Raw genomic sequence first — 20192 nt, 5'->3', positions numbered from 1 at the left:
GGGTTTGATTCTCACCGGATGTGAGATACGTAGACAACCCTCATCGGGTCCAACCCCCCCTTTTTGCTAAAATAGCCAAAAACAAATAAATACAAAAAAAACATGTCAAAATTTTAATTTTTTTTTTCATAAATAAGTCGGGTGATGTCCAACCTCCCCTTTTGCAAAAAATAGCCAATAAAAAAAAATGTCAAATTTTAATTTTGTCATAAAGAAGTCGGGTGACGCTGTTTTATCAAGACATAGCCGAATGTTCCCGAATGGGACGCTAGAAGGCCGACTTTGCATAAACAACCACCTTTTGGGTCATGTTTAGGATTTTGGTCTAGTTGACCCACACAGCCTTAAAAATCTTCGTCCCCGAGGCGCTGAAGGGCCGTGTTTGCAATACCAGGTTTTTATTTTAATTTGAAAAAAATAAAAAAATAAATAGTCGGCGGTCAGGTGAATACCGTTTGAATTTTGTCATAATAAGCCGAGCCAGCTTCGGCCGCGTCTTAAACCGTTCTTGCCGAAATAGCCTCAGAGTATCTTTCAGTTGTCGAAAGGCTATTTTCGTAAAAGAACGGACAAGTGTGTAAAGTGTCATAAAATAATCCTCTCCGGCCTCAAAATTTGGACGGGGCCACATTTGCAAAAATAACCGTTTGGTTGCATTTGTCAAACGGAGAAAGGAAGCTGGCCGTTTGTTTTGGAGTTTGTAAAATTTTTTATTATAATATGTGGGTCGTTTGATTTTCAAGTTTGTAGGTCATTTTTAAACCTTTGAAACCCAATATGAAAATTGAAAAAAAAATGATTAGTATTGTTTATCTTTTATTGGTCCGAACTACGCAAGGTCTGATTCATGCGGGGTCATGATACATAGGCAATCTCCATAAGATTCGACCACCACTGAAAAAGAAAATGAAAAAAAAAATGTTGCTAGTAATAAGAACCGACTGAGTCCATTCTAACATGTTTTATTTTGAATTGTGAAGAAAGTTGAGTTGATCGGTTTGTTCAGAGGGTTCAACAAGAGCAGTACCACTCTCCTAAGTACCACCCGTACTCGTTTGATCTTCTTTCAAAGATTGAAGAGCCTGCCCGAAAGATGGTACAAGAAGAAATGACCCAAAGAGTGAAAAACTTAGAACAATGGTTGAAAAACAGGCAAGGGTTGTCTGGTCAAAAGAGTGTTGCCTTCAAAGATCTATGTATGTTCCCCGATGTCCACTTGCCGCCTGGTTTCAAGACTCCCAAATTTGAAAAGTACGATGGACATGGAGATCCCATTGCCCACTTGAAAAGGTATTGCAATCAACTGAGAGGTGCGGGAAGAAATGAAGAATTGCTGATGGCTTATTTTGTGGAAAGCCTTACGGGAGTAGCTTCCGAATGGTTTATGGATCAAGACACGTCTCGCTGGTATGTCTGGGACGACATGGCACAAGCATTTGTCAAACAGTTCCAATACAGCATCGACATTGCCCCAGACCGCATTTCCCTTTCAAACCTGAAGAAGAAACCAAGTGAAATTTTCAGGGAATATGCCATTAAATGGAGAGAGCAAGCAGCTCGAGTTAAGCCACCCATGGATGACCACGAGCTAATAACTGTCTTCCTTCAAGCGCAAGAGCCAGATTACTTTCAGAACATGATGTCCGCAGTGGGCAAATCCTTTTCAGAAGCAATCAAAATGGGAGAAATAATAGAGAATGGTCTTAAGACAGGAAAAATTATAAGTCAAGCAGTTTTTAAAGCTGCAACTCATGCTGTCCGGGTTGAGTCTGATAATTTTTGCGACACAAATGAGAAGATTGAAGAAATCATGATGACATCAGGGTCAAGAAGAGGTCCTAGGAGAACATCTCGAAGGTATGAGCAGCCTCCTAAAGTTATCTATGAATCCCCTGAGCAATATTATCCCCCTCAGAACCCACAACACTCTATTGTTCCACCTCAGTATGTTGCCCGGCCACCAAAACGCCCCAGAAGGCGAGCACGAGCATCACAAAATCTCCAGAAGCCTCCACATAACTTTCAGGTGCCCTATAACCCACATCCAAGCCAGAAGTATAAAGGGGAACGAAGGTTGAAAGATAATTTTACACCAATAGGAGAGTCCTATGAAAGCTTACTTGAGAGGTTAAAGCATCACGACATGATTGCATCTATTCCTCCAAATCATCTGGACACACGTGCAAGAAGCTTTGACCCTTCTAAAAGGTGTGAATACCATTCCAATGCCCAGGGGCACAATGTTGAAAGTTGTCGGGATTTGAAAAAAGAAATAGAAAGGATGATCCAGGAAAATCTGATTGTAATCCAAGGTAATGACACCCAGAATATCGTGCAGAATCCTTTACCTGCACATCATGATGCACACTTTATGGGGAGGATGCCTGGTAACATGGGATTTTAGAGTCATCCCGGAAAGCCGCTAACCGATGATAATGATATCGAAGTTGGAAATGGTCTGGACAATACTGCAAAGCTCAGTGGCTAAAGATGCCAACTTTGATAAAATGGGAGGACGCTCTGTTCCTTGGTTAGCAAGAGAGAAGCTTGTGGTGGCTTATTTTGTTGTCATTTCTGTTGTTCGGATTATTCTTAGGGTTGTAATCCGAATATTGTCTTGAGTCAAACCTTCTTATTTTTCCATTTTGTCATATCAGTTTGTTTAAGTTTTGTCAAGGCTGTGTTAGGATTTTATTCTGCTTGTTTTGTTTGTTTTATTATTCAAACCATTTCGCCAGTAGTCTAATACAAAAGCCGGTCTTTTATTATTTCCAGTTTTCTTTTGACTAGTCCTTTTATCATTTTTATTCAAGCGCCGATTCTAGTGACATGACATGCGCACACAGTTTGGGCCTAGTCTTTAAAGATAATCATAAAACCCTGGAGAGGTGATCAAAGCATTTAAGGGAAATAAGAACAGTTTGAAATTATTTGAAGCCCGAGTCATGTGGAACTGGGGCAAGTAAAACTTAAAGAAAACCGTTAAATGCAAGATTCGCCAAATTGGCATGAGGGTCGTTCATGAGAATGAGAGTGTCGCCCAACGGTGCTTTAGAAATGACAAATGAAAAAGCAAGTGTTTAACATAATTGTCAAATCCAGCACCATCGGAAGAGACTATAAATCTATGATCAATTGTGTTGTTTGCATTTGGCATGTTTTGAAGACTGGAATGACGAAGGCATTTTGTTCTGCTATCTAAACACTTTATCCTTCTTTACCCCTTTTGAGCCTTATTTATTTTCTTTCATACCCCTCGTTCGGAATCAATAGCAACGACTAGGAAATACGAGTCTGGAAGGTAAAGAAAAAAATCAAAAAAAAAAAAAAAAAGAAAAAGAAAAAGAAAAATGAAAAAAAACAAAAGAAAGTCAAATGAAAAAAGAGGAATTGGGAACTACGTTTGACCTGATTCCTCAAAGAGGATACGTAGGCGCTTCACAGCTCGGTCATAGGGTCCATAGTGCGCATAATGTGCGTAATATACATAGTGTAACAAAAAAATTTAAAAAATATATATAATAAATAAATAATCCCCAAGCAAGAAACTGGGGCAAGAGTTGCGCTTGTTATAAACAAATATGATTTCGAAGGTTGTAATTTTGAACCCCAAATTGATTTGTTTTTGAGCCTTTAATACCCTTTCTTTCTAAGCCTATCCAAAAAACCCACATTACGGTCCAAAGAAAGACCTTCTGATCAGTCTGCAAAAGATGCCAAGTCAGACAAATGAGAATCTTACCGACGAACATAACATTCTGTTCCACAGCAGAAAGGACTCTAATCTCCAGCAGAGAGAGTCATACCGGCAACACTCCAAATCCCCAGCTGGAAAGTGATATAAATGAGAGAGTCTTATCGGTGAAAATCTTCACGGACACCATAAGGCGATGAAAGCTGAGAGAAAAACCAAAATGAGAGAGACTTGATGGTGAAAACCTTTTGGGCACTACAAGTTGAATAAGATTGGGAATCAGATGGAGGATAGTCAAGGGAAGATCTTGAAAGACGATTGACGACGGAGGATAGGCCACATATGCATGTCATGACCATTAGAGTCGGTGTCTGCGTTTGATAGGTTTTTATTTATAATTTCTTTTGTTAAAGAGTCATCTTTTTCCTTTGTCTTTTATTCTGTTCCTTTTTATCTTTCTCCTTTCATAGAAAATTCCCCAGTAGAGTTTGTTTGGTCAGAACCAGTGGGAAATGACTTCAAAATAGACCATCAGCTTTCCAATTATGCAAGATGAGATATGGCTAGTACATCCAAATGGTATAGTCAGCAAGGAACGAGCACAAGGCCAGTGTCAAGAAAGATATCCCCAGCAAAAGGGATTTGACAAAAGGATTGACGAGTGTCAAGAGAGATATCCTTGCCAAAATCAGAGGTTATTAAAACCTCAAGGCCAAGGCCCGTGGACAAACAAGGAGAGCAATAAGCATGATTTGGGAAATTCATGCGAGACTAAAAGGTCGGGAAAATGCAAGTCTCCGAGCCATACCACGAAAGAAGAGGGATATCCCCAGCAGAAAAGGATTATCCCCAGCAAATAATATCATCCCCAACAAGTTGTGGGATGCAGAACAAAAAAGGAGAAAGGGAAAAGCCGTCCCAGTGGAGTATCACAACCAACTACCACACTTTAAGCTAACAAATTTTGTTTTGAAACAGGTAAAAGAAATGGCATTGATGACAGAAATGCATGCCATAAGGGAGACGGTAAAACTGGGGCAGAAAATTTTCCTTTCATTTGGAAAATTTTCTCGAAGTCAGGTACCCATTTGAGGAAGAATAAAAAATAACACCAGTCTCAAGGGAAGTGGTCTTTGAACCAGTGTTGCCCCATTATAATAAGTTTCACATGGAGGAAATTGATCCCCAGCAGACAGAACAAAGGGATGACATTTGTGCTCAGAAAAACAAAAGCCATTATCATCCCTAGGAGCTTCCAGAAGAATGAAGCATCGATTTGAAGGGATAAAATTCCCCAGCAACTTTATTCTCAACGACGTTATCCCAAGAAGATAACACTTTTATCCCCAGCAGTGTTGAGAGAAAATAAATTCTGGAAAAAAAAAGAGAAAAAAAATTGAATTTAAAGGAGGGGAAGAAAGAAAACTACCGCAGTGGTATTATCCCCAGCAAGCAAGAACAAAGCAGCGCGAAGGAAGGAGAAAAGAAAAGAAGGAATTACGAAGGTAAGTTTCTCAAATCATTGATCTTTACATTTTTTTCCTAGGATAAAAAGTCCTAGTCTGATGAATTTCCCTCCCGATACAATCTTGGTCTGATGAAATTTTCTCCCAAGATAAGATATCAAATCTTAGTCGGATGAATCTTTCTCCTAAGATCACAACAAAATGGACCTAGTCTGACGATTTATCTCCTAGAGTCAAAATCTTGGTCTGATGAAATTGTTCTCCCAAGATAAAATCTTAGTCGGATGAATCTTTCTCCTAAGATCACAATAAAATGGACCTAGTCTGACGATTTATCTCCTAGAGTCAAAATCTTGGTCTGATGAAATTGTTCTCCCAAGATAAAATCTTAGTCGGATGAATCTTTCTCCTAAGATCACAACAAAATGGACCTAGTCTGACGATTTATCTCCTAGAGTCAAAATCTTGGTCTGATGAAATTGTTCTCCCAAGATAAAATCTTAGTCGGATGAATCTTTCTCCTAAGATCACAACAAAATGGACCTAGTCTGACGATTTATCTCCTAGTGTCAAAATCTTGGTCTGATGAAATTGTTCTCCCAAGATAAAATCTTAGTCGGATGAATCTTTCTCCTAAGATCACAACAAATGGACCTAGTCTGACGATTTATCTCCTAGAGTCACAATCTTGGTCCGATGAAATTTTTCTCCCAAGATAAGATATCAAATCTTAGTCCGATGAATCTTTCTCCTAAGATAAGATATCAAATCCTAGTCTGATGAATTTTCTCCTAGGATAATTTGAAAAAAAAAAAGAAGAAGTTTGAATTGAAAAAAAAAATGGTTGAAGTCAGGAGCCCCCCTGAAGAATAGAATGGCGATTTATCGGTTGAAGTCAGGAGCCCGCCTGAAGAGAGGAATGGCGATTTATTTTCAAAGTTGTTGTTGAAGTCAGGAGCCCGCCCGAAGAGAGGAAAGACGTTTTACAAAGTTGTTGAAATCTTGCCAACCTAAAGAAAGGAATGGCGATGTATGGTTTGAAGTCAGGAGCCCGCCTGAAGAGAGGAAAGGCGTTTTTAAAAAATTGTTGAAATCTTGCCAACCTAAAGAAAGGAATGGCGATGTATTGGTTGAAGTCAGGAGCCCGCTTGAAGAGAGGAATGACGATTTTTTTCAAAGTTATTGTTGAAGTCAGGAGCCCGCCTGAAGAGAGGAATGACGTTTATTTCTAAAGTTGTTATTGATGTTGGGAGCCCGCCCAGATAACAGAGGCATACATATCAATCTTTACTTTTCAAGTGTTGAAGTTGGGAGCCCGCCCATAGAACAAAGGCATACATTTCAGTCTTTACATTTCAGTTGTTGAAGTTGGGAGCCCGCCCAGATAACAGAGGCATACATTTCAGTCTTTACATTTCAAGCATAGAAGTTGGGAGCCCACCCAGATAACAGAGGCATACATTTCAAGATCAAGTCAGAGGACAATAAAACAGCGGGTTACAATAGGAATCCCCAGCAGGAAACAATAAAAATCCCCAGCACCGGGAAACAGAAGGTTGCAACAAGAGGTCACAGTACAAACTCAAGTACATGTGTCAAAAGAAGAAAAGCACCGGAAGAAATGCAAGTAGACAAGGAAGCAAGGCAACAAAAAAAAAATTGTACTCTAGCCTAGCTTCTTGTTTTCTTTTAAGCATGGTGTAACAAGGAGATCGGTAAGCAGTGGTAATAGCATGCAACAAGACAAGAGGGGAATAGAGAGAATAGAGATAGAGAAAAATACACAGATACAGATAGAGAGAGAAAAAAAAAGGCTGAACATTTAAGAGAAAGAAAAATTTCGAAAAATATTTAAGCTTTCAAAATAAAAATAAAAACTAAAAAATCTTCTGTTTTTTTTTTGTTTGAAATTAGTATCAATGGTTGTTGTTTCATTCAAAGCTTAAAGCTTTTGTTTTTTGGGATTACTACTCCACCGGTCTGTTACTGGGTTGTTACTGTTGCTGGGCAGTTGTTGCTGTTACACTGTTATTACTGTTGCTGATTTTCATCTTCATTTTCTTTTGCTTCCAAATATCAGGTACATATCTTTAAAACTCATGTTGTGAAGAGCTTCAACATGGCAAGTAAATGAAGTTTGGAATTATAAGGATGTCTTCTACTCATTTAAATTTTATTAGTTTAAGTTTCAGTTTTGTTTTAGTTGGTTAATATAGTATTAAATTAATTGGTAGATTAGTTCTCTTTCTTAATAACAAATGGCTTAGTTATTTTAGGAACGCGATCAACTCATTTCTTTTAATATATGAAATAATGTCAATGATTTTTTACAAAATATAGAGTTAGTGTTTGCAAATATTCGCATAGGCAGAATATAAGATTTGGTTTATTTATCTCAAACCCAATCTTCGTAAGCAAAATTAACCAAACAATTATAACCTCGGACTAAAAACAAGTGGTGTAAAAGAAGGATGAGATTTATAGATTGTAACATTTTAAGTCAAAAAATGTGTAAATAACGTTTGTTCCAAATAGAACAATGAAAATTCTTCAAAAATATCACTTCCTTACATCCATTCTTTCCCAATTTTTATACGTAATTTGCATGTTGTCTATTTGGGTAGGCAAATATTGTATTCACTAAATGGTAGTATTAATCACACGTTTATTTTTACTCCACAAATTCGAATGGTTTGAGGAATATAATTCATGCGCGAAAAACATAAATTGCGATCAACGTCCAATAAATTGTAAATTCTTTTTAAGGAATTTAGAGGCTAAAAGAATATTTATTTCTCATGATGTTCACATAAAAATACGTGGATATAATAAACAATTTGTAAACAAATTTATACTACCATCAAGAATATTTTTATGATTAGGGATACGTTCGCGTCACCTAATTATATTTCTAAAGGCAATTCGGATTATGCGTTCGCGCAACTTCGATCGAATATTTAATAAAAGGGATTTCTCGGAGAATATCATTATTAATTTCATAAAAACCCGAGATGTGAGGTTCACTACTTAATTATACCAAAAGGGCGAATGTTCTTATATTTATTTAAAGCATAATTTCGAAAATAATTATTTTAATAAAAATATTATCTATATTATTGTGTACACGTGCGCGTGACACAACTCCGCATGTTTTAAAAAATATAATTTATAACACGAATATACGTACGCGTGATTCGATTCAAAGAAGGCACTTTAAATCTAAATAGAAGCGGTAACAATAAAATCATGCAATAAAAAATGTATTTAGCAAATCAAAATAATCAAGCCGAATATAACAGTTGAGCGACCGTGCTAGAACCACGGAACTCGGGAATGCCTAACACCTTCTCCCGGGTTAACAGAATTCCTTATCCGGATTTCTGGTGCGCAGACTGTTAAATAGACAGAGTCATATTCTCCTCGATTCAGGGATTAAAACCGGTGACTTGGGACGCCTTAAAATTCCCAGGTGGCGACTCTGAAACAAACAAACAAATCCCGTTTCGACTGTCCTTTAATTGGAGAAAACTCCCTACGCACCCTCGCGGGCGCGGAAAAAGGAGGTGTGACAGGTGCGAGGTCCCTTTCAAGTTGTTCCAGCTCATACATAGTTCGCTTGACCTAAATCATCACTACCGAGAAGAAGGTAGTGCGGGTCATATCTTCGCACCGTAGACACCTCCTAATGATGGCATGGGCAATGGTCTTAATCTTATCCCTGGTTTGCCCCTTTTCTATGAGTAGGCGCTCTATTTGATCATTACGGGCCTTCAAAACCCGAGAATCCTGGAGATGTTGATTCTGCCACTGCTGAATTTCTACTTCCATCTGGGCCAGTAAATCATAGCAATGTCTATTTTCAGCTTCAAAGGTTCGGGCTTGCTTAGCCGCTTTGTCCTCAAAAGTGGCCACCTTTCTCTTCAAATTGGCAATGGTTTGCTCGTGATCCCTTTTCAACTACTGCAGGTACCGGTTGCGCTCCTCTGTTCTTTTTGCCCAGTGTGCCTCGAGTCCTGCTATGGTATTCTCAAAATTCTCCAACTCACTCCGGCACTCACTAATTTCCATTTTAAAACCTTTTATCAGTCGCTCATTCGACCGGCTCCTTTGTTGGTTATCAGCGGCTATCCTTATTTGCTGGATTTGGGCCCTAAGTGCCTCGTTTTCCTGGGCCAACCTGTTCTTTTCTCCCAGATCAGTAGCAACTTGCACGTTGTTCTCAAATTTTAGACCTTCAATTTGTTGTTTCAGCTTGCTGATTTCAGCCCGATAGCCTTTTTCTTTTGCTAACCAATCCTATTGCTCCTGTGATGACTCGACAAAATTCAGGATATGGAGTCTTTTAGCCGGCCTTTTGTGCTCAAGTTCTCTTCTGTACCACACAAGGTACCCTGGTGCTACTTCACCTTTGGCCTGATCCTGCACTCAAGTATCTGCTTTTAAACATTGGCATTCATTCCAGATCTGGCGGACTTTTGCTTCAGAAAATTGTCCATCAGGGCTAATCTCAATTGCTTGAGCACTAAGATCTTCCTCGTGTGGCACTATCTGGCATCTCCCGAGTTGTCTCAAAACTCGATAGGGCGCGTAAGGTTGAATGCTCTTAAGTCCCATCAATAGAAAGTGGGTCCTAGCTGCCGGCATATATATGACCTCATCAACAGGCAACCATCCCAGTGCCCACTGTATTTGGCTGGCGGTGAGGGTTCGAAAGAATGACGTCCATGCCGTAACTCCCTCGGGTAGACTGACCTCCTTGATTCTCGTGTAAAACTCTTCTATGCAAGTCTTCTTCGAGGAACCATAACTCAAAAGCTCGGAACAGTGGCAGAGATGTTCAGTCATCCATATTTGTAGCAGCAAATTACACCCTCGAAAAAATTCCCTCTGGCTTTGCAGGCTGTGAGAGCTCGAAAGATATCAGATACTACCATAGGCGCGAGAGTGCTTTCATTTTGAGTGAGCAAAGTACTGACGACCCCAGATATTTTCAGATCAATGTTTTCGTCTTTCCTTGGAAACACTAAAAGGCCCAAAAATGTTATCATGAAAGCCACTCGTCTATGCTCATCCCACTTCTGACGGTTACCATTGCTGCATAACTTGTTACCCGGATTGTTTAATCCTCCTACATGACCATATCTGTCGTATATGAAGCGCGGATTACATAAACCTGCGGCCAAATCTGGGTTATGGACCGTCCTGTGTATCTTTAATGAATCTAGAAACCGATGCACAGTGACAGCTCTTGGGGCAACCAGGTATTTTTGCCTTAATGGAACTTCAGCATTTTCGATGTACCCGGCTATTTCCTCCAGAGTCAGGGTGAGTTCAAAATCGGAGAAGTGGAAGACATTGTGTGCCGGGTCCCAGTAGGTGACCAAAGCTCTTATGATATCTCCCCGAGGCTGGATTTCCAATAAACCCGTGAGACCTTTCAGATATTTCTTGACCTCATCTTGCCCTTCACCACCTAGATCATCCCACCATAGCCGCAACTTGACAGGGACTTTAGTCATTATCGAAAAGTGTTCATTTTGCATTGTGCTCATCCTGCACATTTATTAAGGTGATTTAAGCAAAAATTATTTGACTCAAAAATGATTTGACTATATTTTAGAAAGAAAGATCCGATTTTTCGAACACGGCCTTTCAGCACTTCGGGGATGAAGATTTCAAGGCTGTGAGGGTCAACCGATCAAAACTCTAAAGGATGATCGAAAGTGGCCGTTTATGTGAAGTCAGCCTTCCGCCGTCCTTTTCGGGAACATTTGGCTGTTTTTGACAAAAACAGCATCACTTGATTTATTTATGACTCTTTTTTTTTCAAAATAGTGGTCTGACATTGGGAACACTGCCTCACAAAGCCTCGGGGACGAGGATTCTAAGGTTGTTGGGCAAATTGGTCAAAATTCAAAAAATGACCAAAAGCGGATGTTTATGCAAAGTCAGCCTTCCGGTGCGTCCCTTTCGGAACATTCGGCTACATTTGACAAAAGCGGCATCACCCGACTCATTTATGATGAAATTAAAATTCTGACATTTTGGCTATTTCTGAAAAAGGGGAGGTTGGACCCGATGAAGGTTGCCTACGTATCTCACACCCTGTGAGACTCAAACCGGCGTAGTTCGGTAGATCGTGAATAGAGTAAGTAAACTAACTCTTTTTTTTCTTTTTCTTTTTGGAATATTAAAAAAAATGCTTTAAAAGAATAAAGGTTTTTTTTTTTGGATTTTTGTTTCTTTTGGATTTTTCTATAAAAAATGCTTTAAAAGAAGAAAAGGATATTTTTTTGGATTTTTGAATTTGACTCTATTTTTATTTTTTGAAAGAAAGACTTCAAAAAATTCCTTTTCTTTTGATTGGAACTTTGAGAATTTTAGAAGTAAAAAAGAAAATATTTTTGTTAGAATTTTCATTTGTTCTCTCTTTTTCTAAATAAGAAAGAAAATATTTTCTTTGGATTTTGGTTGTCGCCTCTTAATTTTCGAAAGAGGCATTTTTAAGAAAATATTTTGGATTTTTGAGTTTTTTTTTATTTATTTACAAAAGCACTTCTAAAGAAAAGCGAAAATAATTCTGGACTCATATTTTCAAAGTTTTTATGGATATTTACAAAATAAAGACAGCTAAAGAGCAATTTTTTCTGGATTTTTGTTTCTGATATTTTTTGGATTTTTTGGAAAAATACTTCAGAATGAAGGAAACCCGTATTTTAGATTTTGATTTTTATTGATTTTTTTTGTATGAAAGATATTAGAAAGAAGGAACCCATTTTTTTTTTGAGTTTAAAAACTACTTTTTTTAAAAAAAGAAATTAAGGAAATATTTTCAAAGAAGGGACTGGAAGAAAATATTTTTGGATTATTTTTTGAAAATTGGGGTCGGAACCGATGAGGTTTGCCTACGTATCTCACATCCGGTGAGAATCAGACCCGCGTAGTTCGGTCAGATAAAACAAACTTCTTTTGAAAAACAAGACTCTTTTTCCATTGGCAAACAAAAACCATTTTTCAAAACTTTTTTTTTTCTTTTTTTTTCAAATATTCGGCAGAGTTTCGACACTATTTGGACGTTGATTTTTTTTCCAAAGCAGGCGATTAACTACCTCTTTTTCCCTTTCTTCAAGACATTCAAAAGCCGGTCGGCATGCAAATCCGAAACAAACAAATGCACAAGTAGCAAGTTGGATGCATCAGGATGGTCTTTTGTCATTTTGGTACATCTGTCCTAGACAAACCTAACCCCTGTGTTGAGCCTCCAAAGTCAAATGCACATGATGCAAACAAACGTTCCTACTAGGGATCCGGCATGAAGCTGAGTTATTCTAGGTTCGTAACCTGGGTATTTGTTCTAGACTGTGTACAAGAGCGGACAACTCGAGTCGAGGAGGGGGCTACGTACCGGGGACCCGCGAGATCGTCCTGCTTTGTAACTTGTCCGACCTCTTTCTTATTTCAGGGTATGACACTAACAGAATAGGGAGTCTCGACCAGCAAGCACATCCCCGAAGATGAGAAGAGGAGGGTTTCGGCACAGTTTATATACAGTTCAGATAATATCAAAGCGGTAAAAGGCAACATTTAGCACGTTATGCCCAAACATGTAATAAAGATCAGATAATAAAGCCAAATATAACAATTATTCTAAGCTCGAATTCTTGAACCCTAAACCAGAGATTCTGGGTTCGTTCCCCAGCAGAGTCGCCAGAGCTGTCACACCTCCTTTTTACGCGCCTACCCCGAAGGATAAATGCGTGAGGGAGTTTTTCCAATTTAAGTGAAAATATTCGAAATGGGATTATTTATTTAATTCAGAGTCGCCATTTGGGAAAGGTTTGGCTTTTGGTGTCCCAAGTCACCGGTTTATCTTGAATCCCAATTCGAGGAAAATATTCGACTTTCCAAATGAAGTCTGCGGACCAGAAATTCTAAGTAAGGAGTTTTGTTGACCAGAGGGAAGGTGTTAGGCACCCCCGAATCCCGTGGTTCTAGCACGGTCGCTTAAATTGCTGTAATGGCTAAATATCTGATTTTATACATGTTATGACTTGTGTGCTTTTATTAAATTTAAACCGCTTTTATTATTTTTTTTAATAGAATTGCAACGTCGTGAAAATGCATCTCGAACCACGTCACAATCAATGCACCCGTGGTTGTTAATACGTTCCGACTCCGTTGAGATTTGGATTTGGGTCACATAAATGCGCACCTGAATTTAAGAATGTAAATTAATTAAAATCGCGCCTAACGAGTCTAACGCATTATTATCTTTGAGGAAGGCAGTGAAATTCGCTAAACGGCCCATCCCAAATTCTAAGTACTTATTATGACCAATTATTGAGGACCCCGCAATTTGCATTTTTATTTGGCGAGGCTCGTCTCATTATCAAAAAGGATTGACCTATAGTGACTATGTTTTCTATTTCGTTCGTCTCTATAATGAAAGAAAAAGAGTTCTAACTTATTTACATGCTCACGAGTTATTATAGTTGAGTTTCGAAAGTGAGTCGTTAAATCTGAAAACGATACAATAAGAGCAGTCAGTTAATAATTATGGGCCCAGGTCCGATGTATAAGGGGTAAAACTGGACCTGTGCCATCCTTATTCAGATGTTGGGCTTAGCTAAATGATTCTACACATGTTCAAACTTTAAGAATCCGAAATGAAAGTGATACCTAATGAAACCCGTTTTTTTAATGAATTTAGATGAGCAAGTTGTTAACTAAAATAGTTTGAACTATCGAGTAATCAACCTAAGGCCTGATGTGTATTTGGAACATGCTGTTTAATCGAACAAATTGAACTAGCAGAATGTTACAACTACACTATTAGTCCTTTTAAACTAAAAACCTACGGGGAAGAAGTTTACAACTTAAACTGCTATAGGATAGTGCCCATGTTATACATAACCAACAACTACCTGATTCTAGTGAAGGCAACTAGCTAACATATATACAACCGAGATTTAGTATATAACCAGAGTTTACATGGGCAGCGCATAGAATGTTCTAAGTATAGATAGTAAAAGAAAGAAAAGACTACATTAAACTACAGCTTCAAATCTTTCCCATTTTTGCATTCATGCTTCGAGTAGCTTACAAGATGAACCAGTGTATCAGTTTGTGTACCTAGTATTTGGAAAGCAAGGAAAGAAGATGAAGATCAGTAGAAGCAGCATTAGTGTAAATACACAGCAACAACAAGTTCAGCAACACAACAAAACCAGTAACGACCAGTAGAATAACCCAGTAACAGATTGAAAACCAGCAGTACCAGAATGCAATCGCAGTCAAAACAGAAGAGAGACGGATACAAGACGCAGTAGTTTACTGATTTTTGAATAACACTCAAAGAAAAGCAGCCTGAAATTATTCAAGTAAAAGTTCAGCTTGTTTTTCTCTTTTTGCTCTCAAATTCTAATTTCTCAAAATTCAGTCAACTCTCTCAACTTTCTCCTCTATCCTCCTCTACACTATGTAAAAATGACTTTATTTATAACCAAGACCCTTGTCTTGAACCACTAACCCGAAATATTCCCATAATTGCATGCCTTGCCCCCACTACTTAATGTTTTTCTTATTTAATTCCCTTGTTTCCCTATGCTTACATGTTTTGTCCCCCACTATATTAAATAAATACATTATTCCCACTTCATTATGTCTTGTCCCCCACTATATTAAACAAATGCATTATTCCCACTCCATTATGTCTTGTCCCCCACCATATACTATTGTAATATAATTAATGCCTAGTGGACGGAGCACTCAGATTAAATAATTGTTCAAATTTTCAATTCCAAAAATACCCCTCCGAACTTACTGAAATTATCATTTTAACCCTGAAAATACTGCAATTTACCATTCTACCTCCATCAGCTATAACCAATTCGCCTAATCAATTCTAACCAAAATACAACAGCTATAGCCAATTCCTAAACAAATTCAAACAACAAATTCAAACTAAATGATGAACAGTAAAGAAACAAACTAGAATTATTTTGACTAAACAATATTTTTATTTTATTTTTTTCTTTTAACAACAAACCTACTTTCAAATTCAACAACAATAACAAACAAGTAGATTCAAATCAATAAACTCAAAAATCAATTGAACTTCAAATTAAATATAACAACATTACAACCAAGATAAAGGATTCAAGTGATTAAACTAACACACTTCTATATTAAAACTAAACAAGAAAAAAAAACAAACTGAAGAAATAATTAAGAAACGACAAACAACGAACAAGAAAAGAATCAAACATATACTGATTTCAGATCTGAGAATATCAAACAAAATACGGACAGAAATGAAACTTAAACCAACTAACCGGATCGGAACAACGATGAACTCGAACAGAAACAAATCTGCCCGGAAACTTTGAAACCAAAATAACTCGAATCTTCCCGGAAAATAACTCAACGAGTAGGAACGCAGCAGTGGCGGCGCTGGGCAGTCCGTAGGGGGGTCGTGCGGAGATGGAGTTCGTTGGGGGTTTCAGGTGAACGGGGCTGATGGTAACGACGGGATTGCGTGTGATGTAGCTGCTGGTCGTGAGGGAACTATTGGTCATTTGGAGACGACGAACTGCACGTAGCAGTAGTTCACGTCCATGGCTGGAGCCTCGCAACTGGAGGAGCTGGGCGTTCATGGCTTGGGGTTGTCGCGGGTGGTTGCTTGGAACGGAGCTCGCTGGCTACTGTAAGGTGGTTGTGTTATTTGGTCGTTTGGTCGTGGAAGTTGATGCTGGTTTGGGGGCGATGAAGAAGACGAGGTTGAAGGGGTGGTAACGATGAAGGAGAAGACGAAGTAGTGGCAGCCATGGTCGACGTCCATGGTGGTCGACGAAAAAGACGAGGCAGCGGGGTTGTTTGGAGACGACGGACCGTCGTGGTGATGGAGCTGTGTGTGTGTGTGTGTTGGCAGAGGATGAAGGGGACGACGGGAGAGGGGCAGCCATGGTAGGGGAGCTTTGGGAGTTTTGGAGAAGAAGAGGGAAAGAGAGGGGGGCGGGTGGTTTGTTAGGTTTATGGTTAGGGAAATGAAAAAATGAAAAATGAAGAAAGGGGTTGGGTCTTTGGGGTTATGGACTGGGTTGACCCGGTTTGAAATGGACCGGGTCGTAGGGGAAGGCTGGGTATTTGGTTTAAATTTGAAGAAAAGGCCCAATCCGATTTCTTCTATTTTGTTCTTTTCTATTTATTCAATTTCCTAAATAATAAAGCTAAAAATGCTAAGATTAAATTATAAAAACCCAAAATTATCTCAAAATACTAATTAACTCCTAATAACAATTATCACACATTTAAATAGCAATTAACTATAAAATCACACAATTTGGACGTTAAATGCTAAAAATGCAACGTACATTATTTTTTATGATTTTTTTATTTTGTAAAACAAATTTAATTAAATATTAAATGCAAATGCGACATATTTTTTATATTTTATTAATTTAAACAAATAAACATGCACAAACAAAAATACAAATAATTATCCAAAAATGCCAAGAAAATTCAAAAATCGCACACAAAGGAAAATTATTTTATTTTGGATTTTTGGGAGTAATTCTCATATAGGGAAAAAATCACGTGCTCACAGTATGTATATTAAAAAAAGATTTTCATTTTTTACTTATCACTTTACGCATATCAAGATAAGACAAAAAATAATTTTCTGTTATATCCACAATATTTATTACTCATTTCAAATCATTTTCTCAAATCCAATAAAATATTCATCAATTAATATGGGTATCATTGTAAATTATGTACTTCATTTATTATTTCTTAAAGGGCGTAAAAAGTCAAAATGTGTCAAGTAAAAGTGAACAGACGAAGTAATTTGATAGAGTTATTACATCTGACTCTTAAAATACTTAGGGGTCGTTTCGTTAGAGAGATAGAAATTCAAAGGTGGAGATTTGAAGTTTATGGGTTCTGAATTGGTCATCGAACCCAAAGCTCGTCTTAATTACCGAATTTACAATTAAATATTTATATGAATTTTCTAATACAAATACAGGGTTTAAGCAAAAGCTACTCTGAACCCGTAGCTAATGCTCTCCCTTCGCCCCTAGATAGAATAATAATATCTATATTTTGTAAATAATATACTACTTCTATTCAGTTGAAGGAAAAATTAGGAAAAATGATCTTCACACAACTAATTAATGTTGGCTAACAGTATTAAATACTTTCTCCAGTCAATAATAAGTGATTTTTTTACTTTTTTTATTTTGGTCCAAAATAAGTGACCTTTTATATAATCAAGAAGTATTAATTTATGTTTTTTTTCCAAAATTTGCCCTTATTTACATATCCCAATATGTAAAGTTAACAATATGCAAATTTTAATTATGGGTAATTTATTAGTCAAAATACCTATATTTTTTTAGAAGTTAGTATTTTCTTAAGGGATGTGCCAAATGCCAAAATATCACTTATTATGGACCGGAGGGACATTTACGCATGCAATGTATTACTCCATTGTATATGAAATTGGATGCACAATAAAATACTCGTATTAGCAATAAAAAATTAAAAAATAATTGAAAATAAAATATTTTTAAAGTATTATATTATTATTCACTATATGATTTTATAGTGAAAAAGCCATTCTACCCGACAAGTGTAAGAGTAAGTTTTGCGTACACATTATCTTTTCCGAATTTCATTATGTGAAAGTATATTGGGCATGTTGTTATTGTTATTTACTAAGTATATGATATTCTTCATTGTTTATTTTTTGGTAATTGAAATCTTTATTCACCAAAAAAGCATATGTACAGCTCAAAAAGACCGAAAAAACAGCCTATCTTTCTTCCACTGGGTTAGATATAGTCCCAACCTTCAGTGATCTTCCAACTACTTCCTATCTTTCATACACAATCCTAAATTACTCTGTATCATCTCATCGGTAAAAATTCAGACTTTGTAGCTTCTTCCTTATCTTTATCTTCATGCTTACCCGATAGAATATTTCTTATATAATCACTTTGACTATTTGCCCCACTAATCTTTGTTTTTGTTGGAAAACTCTGAAATTTCTTTCCTGTCAGATTTGATGCACATTTCCAGCTAGGGCCATCATATATACTTCATCAGTTGCATTTTTCATGTTGTGATTCGATATAGCCCGTTGTACTTCACCATCCCAATTCATAGGCTGCCTAAATATACCCTGTCACTGTAATAGTTTTTGCCACACTTCCTTCGATAGTTTGCATTCATAAAACAGATGTGCAATGCTTTCCTCAGTAGCTCCACACATAGGGAAGTTGCATCTTGTATCACTCCCCATTTCTTCAATCTGTCTCTAGTATATAGCCTCCTATGTGCCGTAAGCAAAAGTATAAAATTCCATTTAGGGGCACTCTGATTATTACAAACCAATCTCTTCCACTCTACCTTTGGTATATCACCCCTCATCTTGCAATAGAATTTATTAGTTGAGAACTGCTCCATGTTGATGAAATCCTCCATGCTCATTCCAACTTGTTCTACATAATTATGAGCCTTCAATATTTTCTGCACTATCCAAAAAATTTGCGTGCATTTGACTTCCCAAATTTGTCTTGTTCCCCCATAGTATGCATGCACCCATCTCACCCACAACTTGTCCTTCTTCTTGCACACATTCCATAACTATAATTGTTTACAAATTGCAGCTTTATTCCATAGTTCAACGTCAATAAAATTTACTCCTCCTGCAGTTTTGGGATAGGACAATGTTTCCCAAGCAATTAGTGCTTTATTCGATCCATTTACCTCACTACTCCATAAGAACTTTCTACATATTGCCACGACTTCATTCATAATCTTCTTTGACATAACAGACACTTGTGACCAGAATATTTGTATCGAAAAAAGCACACTTTTAATCAGCATGATTCTTGCAGCATAAGAAAGAAATTTCGATGTCCATCATGTAATTCTGCCAAGCATATTATCTAGCAATGGTTGGCACTGAGCAATAGCCAGCCTCTTTGAACTCAAAGGCACACCTAAGTACCTGAAAGGCAATTCACCTTTGGGAAATCCAAGCACATTCAAAATCTATTGATGTAGAACTGGATTTATTCCTCCATAATAGACTGAGCTTTTGTTTGGTTTGCAATAAGTCCTGATGCCTCAGAGAATACCTTAAAGCAATTGTATAGTAGCTGTACAGAATCTGTCACCCTTGCATAACAATAAGAGATCATCTGCAAATCCCAGCTGAGTAATCTTCGTCTTGACACACTTAGGATGGAACTTGAAAGCAGGATTCTTGGTCAACTTCTTCAGCAGCCTACTCAGGTATTCCATAACAATAACAAACAAGTAAGGTGACATTGGGTCACTTTGCCTTAGACCCCTCTTAGCAGCAAATGGCCTACTAGGCTTACCATTGATATTAATTAAATAAGATACAGTCCTTAAACAGCTCATTATCCAATTGGTAAACTTAACAGGAAAATGCAGCCCATGTAACATTTGCTCAATATAGATCCATTCCACCGAATCATAAGCTTTTTGCATATCAATTTTCATCATATACCTTGGCGAGATATTTTTCCTTCCATATACCTTTATGAGTTCATGATTTAGAATAATATTATCACTAATGATTCTTCCTGGCACAAAGGCAGATTGGCTTTGCTCGATATTCTTCATCATTATTCACAATGTAAATAATTCCGCTATTTTAATTTATCCACTACTAAAATGTGAACCAATAGACTTATTAAATTGAATTTTATTTTATTTTTATTTTCAATAGGTGTTATATTCATATTGGATTCGATGAATCTAGGATAGTAGTCAGTAGCAGAGGTGAATGCAAAATATTGATGTCGGATTCATATGAACTTAATATTTTCGATGCGGAGCATAAATTTATATATAAAAATTTAATAAAATTGTAACAAATAGACGATATGATCTTTATCCGCCTCTGATAAGTAGGAATTTACTAAATATATCAAATGTCGACTCAAATATGGCAAAACCTATTAAAAAAAACCACGCCGAAGGCATCTCATTCG

The sequence above is a fragment of the Nicotiana tabacum genome, chromosome 1, assembly GCF_000715075.1.
Source record: "Nicotiana tabacum cultivar K326 chromosome 1, ASM71507v2, whole genome shotgun sequence".
NCBI lineage: Eukaryota > Viridiplantae > Streptophyta > Magnoliopsida > Solanales > Solanaceae > Nicotiana > Nicotiana tabacum.
This window is presented reverse-complemented; position numbering follows the sequence as displayed.